We start from the raw sequence: 5,988 nt of genomic DNA, 5'->3' as shown, positions 1-5,988 counted from the left end.
TCCATATGTAATTTATCTTCTTTTTTTTTTCACCAACACTGTAACCCCCTGCCTTTCCCTCCATTTTGTCACTTATTTCAAAACCCAGATCCCTTAGCTGTCCCTACACCGCAGGATTTGCCCTTTCTCTGACAGATGAAATCATTCCCTTGATATATTAGAGGCTCTGAGAGCTTTTCCCTGCTGAGCTTCCTACACTGGTGCTTTATTACTGAGAGTTCAGCACCTCGGACAGCTCCTGACAGACAGACAAAGAGAAGCATCTCCTGACAGTGAGACATCTCCTGACTAAGGGAAATTTACAGAGCTAGAGTGATCTGTATCAGTGACAGTTATAGATTACACTGCAAAACAGCACCTGATTAAACAATAAAAATAAACAATTAGTAATTTCTTGAAAAATAACTCGGAGCTTTTTAATGACACCAAATCTAATGCTGAAATACCCAGAGCAGCACCTGACATTCACAGAGACAGCTCATAAGAGAAACACCTGAGAGACAGCTCTTAAAGGGACATAAAACACAGCCTTTTTCTTTAATGATTCAGATAATGCGGACAATTTTAAACAATTTTCCAATTTACTCCTATCATCAAGGTTTACTCATTTTCTTGATATTCTTTGTTGAAAAACTGGAAGGTAAGCTCAGGAGTGTGCACAAGTCTCCAGCACTAGATGGCAGCAGCTTTGAAAAAATGTTATACATTAACAAGAGCATTAGATGGCAGCACTTATTCCTGCCATGCCGGGCTCCAGACATGTGCCCCCTCCTATCTAGATATCTCTTCAACAAATAATAACATGCGAACAAAGTAAATTTGATAAAATAACTAAATTTGTAACTTTTTAAAACTGTATGCTTACTCTGAATCATGAAAGAAAAATGTTGTTATATCACTTTAACATACTGTTAAAAATGCAAACGTATATAATAGGAAGCATTTTATGGTATATATCCACACATTTTTACAAGCAAATACATTTTTACTGATATGAAGGACAGTGCACTGTAAAATTATTTTCCCAATGACTTGTTATACTAGCAGTAGAGTATAAAATGTATGATAAATTGCTCTTCATGTTTCTTTTTGTAAATTAAATAGCTAAATTTGCTCTTTGAAACTACAGCCCATCAAAATAGGCTAAACTTGCAGAGAGATCAGACATCTTACTCTTATCACTCAAATGTATACAATAGTCAGAAAGAACAATTGAAAATGAACATTTCAAAACATCTCTCCCACACCCTGCTGTGAGTGTAATTTCTTCTGCTGGCTGTGTTTACATAGCTTGTCAATAGCCTATACTTAGGTATAGAAACTTTCATTATAGGTAGGGATACCACAGGTTAAAACAAAAAAACAGCTATAGGCAAGGGGGCTATTTGTAAACTATTTAATATATCCCAGCACTTCAGCAGGTAAAATGGATCATTTTGAACAAATTAAAGGGCAGAACATTTTGGGTAAATTGTCCCTTTAAATGGACATTGTATACACTAGATTTTTCTTTGCATGAATGTTTTGTAGATGATCCATTTATATAGCCGATCTGGGGGTGTTTTTGTAACAATGTATAGTTTTGCTTATTTTTAAATAACATTGTGCTGTTTTTCAGACTCCTAAACAAGCCTGTTTGTGTAATCAGTCTTTTCATATGCAGGGGATAAGGGAATGTCTGCTCCAGTGCTTCAGTGGGCATCCCAGCCTAACCTCATCAACAGTGCTTAAAGGACCACTAAACACAAAATCTTTCTTTCATGATTCAGATAGAGAAAAGAAATTTAAACAACATTCCAATTTACTTCCATAATTTATGTTGCTTCATTTTTTAAATATCCTTATTTGAAGAAAAAGCAATGCACATGGTTAGCCAATCACATGATGCTTCTATGTGCAGCAACCAATCAGCAGCTAGTGAGCATATCTAGATATGCTTTTCATCAAAGAATATCAAGAGAATAAAACGAATTAGATAATGTAAGTAAATTAGAAAGATGTTTAACATTGCATTCTCTTTCTAAATCATAAAATAAAAAATGTGGGTGGCATGTCCCTTTAATTGGAAGGTTCTAAGTATGTTTTTTCCATAAAGTAAGATCGGTACTCATAAAAATTTTAAATTTTCAGGACAAGGCTAAGATTCTTAGATACTATCGTAAAAGTAATATGCTTCTGATTGGCCAGCATAAAATTTAAATTTTTCAAGACTTCTCCTCAGAAACTCTATCAAAAAGGAGGGAGATGTCTCCATTCTGCTCTAGATTGATTAAGGCAAATCTCAATGCAAGATTAGTGTACCCAGCTAAAATTATCCTTGAAAAAGATGGTAACTCAGTAACATTAAGTAATCAGGTGGAGGCGCAAGAATTTTGTGCTAAACATTTACGAGATTAGCAATTTTAGAGCTGAATTTGTAACAAATGATACTATACTCAATGATCTTAGATGACCAGGCTATATATGAGATCTATGCGGCTCCAGGGAGTACGGGGAGGGATGCTGTTTTTTTTCCCTGTGCGTATTATTTTATTCTTTTTATTTTTTTTGCTTTTCTGTTTTTTGTTTGATTGGAATTGGTATTGTGCGGGCTTAATTTTCCCTTGTTTTAAATGGCAAATAAGTTAAAATTAATTTCCTGGAATGTTGGGGGTATATCCTCCCCAATCAAGAGAAAACTTATTATAAAGGAATTGGGGAAACATAAGCCCGACATTGCATTTATCCAAGAGACACATTTGAAACCCCATGAAATACCCAAATTAAAATCTAAATGGGTCGGGGATATATTTGCAACAACATATGAGAAAAGGAAAAGAGGAGTGGCCATATTGATTAATAAACAGCTCTCTTACCAGATTGTATCGCAGGAATTAGACACAGACGGAAGATTTCAGATCTTAGAAATGATGATTAATAAATGTCCATTCATTTTATGTAATGTATATGGCCCAAACTCCTTGGATAGAGGATTCTCGGAGAAGTTGAGTCTGAGGTTGCTTCCATTTATTGGGAAGAATATTGTCTTGGCCGGAGATTTGAATATGGCATTTAACCCCATTTTAGATAGGTCCAACTCAGTACAAAGATCTCGGTACAATAGGGAAGCCAAGGTATAACAGAATTTTGGTTATAAACTAGCATTAAAGGACATATGGAGATTACAACACCCAGATAACAAAGAATACACTTGTGAATCTAAGACGTTCAAGTCTTTCTCTCAAATCGACTACTTCCTCATATCTAGCAATATGTTGGGCTTGGAGACGCCAGGCCCGGATGCTCTCCCATCGGAGTTTTTCAAACTCCTGCATGACCAAATTCTCCCGATATTAGCGGCTCTCTTTAATAAATATTACATCAAAAATCAAATGCAATCGAAATTTTTTACAGCATCTAACGTGGCATTGATCCTTAAAAAGGACAAAGACCCAGAAGCTTTATCCTCCTATAGACCTATATCCTTATTAAACCAAGATTACAAGCTTTTAACTGCCATTATTGCAAACAGATTAAAGCATTATTTGAAATCATTAATACACATGGATCAAGCAGGATTCATGATGGGAAGGAACCCGGTGAAGAATTTACGGAAAACTATGTTGGTCATTGACCACTTTTGGATTAGATCAATAAGGAAAAAGTCCCATATTAGAACAGATTTAGTCCTACTTACAGTCGACGCTGAGAAAGCATTTGACTGTATAGTATGGGACCATCTGTTTAGTGCGCTTGAAGGATTTGGTTTTACAGGAAACTTTTACCAATATATACGTGTAATGTATCAGGCTCCATCCTCTGCTATCATTGTTAATGGTGAGGTAACCGATAGATTCATTCTGCAACGAGGTACACGCCAAGGTTGCCCCCTTTCCCCTTTACTCTTTAACTTGTCACTAGAACCTCTTGCGATTTTGCTGAGAAAAGAGTTAAAAGGGATTAAGTTAGGAGACAAGAATTTTGTGACTTCGCTATTTGCAGATGACATTTTACTTTTTTTAAGTAATACTAAACAATCTATACCCCATTTGTTACAGATCATTGAAATTTTTAGTTCTATCTCAGGTTACAAAATTAATTGGGGGAAATCAGAGCTGCTTTGGATTTATAAACCAAAGAACCCCATCCTCCATCCTTTCAAAGAAGTACAGGAAATTAAGTATTTAGGTATTTTCTTAAGCAAGAATCCCTCACAATGGTATGACTTAAATTTCCTGAAATGTTTTGCTTTGCTTGAGAAGAAACTATCAGCATGGGACAATTTTCCGATTTCATTGTCGGCGCGTGTAATGCTAATAAAAACCATCCTATTCCCAAAGCTATTATATCTACTTCAGAATCTACCTTTATTGCTTCTGAAGAAAGATATAAAATTCTTGCAAAAAATATTTTCTAAATTTCTATGGCATGGGAAGAAAGCCAGGATTTCACTTGTTAAATTATCTTTCTTTAAGACACATGGTGGATTGGCTCTTCCCAATATTCAATTTTACAACTATGCCACACTTACTAAATTTGTGCTGGACTGGCTATCAGAAAAGGAATATGTCCCTTTTTTTTATTTAGAATCACAGCTGATAGCTCCATTTTCACTTTAAGCAGTGATTCATATTCCATTTGCAAGATTACCAGTAAATGTGTCACATTTGTACACTTTTAAGTACATAATCCTGGCATGGCAGAAAGTTTGCTCTGAGATACAAGTTAATTCTCGTAAATCAGAGTTTTTACCTTTGTTAGGGAATCCGGATTTTCCACCTGGGCTCATGCATGAAGTTTTCTCTATATGGGCCAGGAAAGGTCTTAGAAACTTAAAGGGCATTTGTGTAAATGAGTCATTAACGATAAGGACATTTACGGAGTTAAGATCTAGTTTTAATTTACCAAAAACCTCTTTCTATGCCTATCTTCAGACTCAGCATTGGATTGGAACACTACGTGGGGAGACTGGGACCAACCTTTCTCTTGGGGGTTTGGATGATATCAGACTATATCATTGTGGGAAGGTTTCTATTTCACTTCTCTATAATATGCTTATCAAGTATCATGGGTTAATACATATTGATAATTTAGTGAGGAAGTGGAACAAAATTCTTCCAAACCTTACCAAAGAACATATTCTCCAAAGCTTTAAGCTAACCGATCAAACTCTGGTCTCTACAGACTGGAGGGAATCACACTTTAAATTAATAAATTTATTATATATCACTCCAAGTAAGATGACAAAATGGTATAAAAAAGCAGACAACTGTCCGAAATGTAATTTCATTGATGCAGACGAAATGCATTGCTTTTGGACCTGTCCTAAAATTTCACAGTTTTGGAGTAAAGTCTGCTTTTGGATAAATAAGGTATTTGCTTGTAGTCTTATTCTCCGACCAAGACATATTTTCTTTCTTCTAAGTCATGATGAACCATATAAGAACATCAGGCTTATAAATACGGTAATTCTAGTTGGACGCAATGTCATCCTTGGAAACTGGAAAACTACACGGGAACCTAAATTTAAGGAGTTTGTAAATAAAATTCATAATCAGATAATATTGGAACAATTCAGTTTGAGAACTCCAAATGACAATCAAATACAAAGATTTTTCCTTAAATGGGAGAAAATAATATTAACTCTACCCTTAGAGGCTCAATTACAATTAATTGCCCCATTAAGGGAATCTAGTTGGTTTATGCAACAAGTGGAACTTGGTTTATTTTCATCTAACTGGCAAGTATAATTGAGCGGAGGGAGGTTTCCCCTTTTTTTTTTTTTTGTGTGTCCTCCCTTCCCCTACCCCAGGAGCTGGTTGGTCATCTTAAGGTGTCATATGGAGTTAGTTGTAATTATTATAGAAGTATATTATTATTTTTTTATACTATTGACAAGATAAGGTCGATAAGTTCCTCTCCTTATGCAAAAGGTTCTGTTTTTTTTTTTTTATATACACCTAATAAGTTTTAATAGGTGTCCAATTCTTTGTGTTGTGGTTATTTTTT

This window comes from Bombina bombina, chromosome 1, assembly GCF_027579735.1.
Source record: "Bombina bombina isolate aBomBom1 chromosome 1, aBomBom1.pri, whole genome shotgun sequence".
In the NCBI taxonomy this organism is placed as follows: Eukaryota; Metazoa; Chordata; class Amphibia; order Anura; family Bombinatoridae; genus Bombina; species Bombina bombina.
This window is presented reverse-complemented; position numbering follows the sequence as displayed.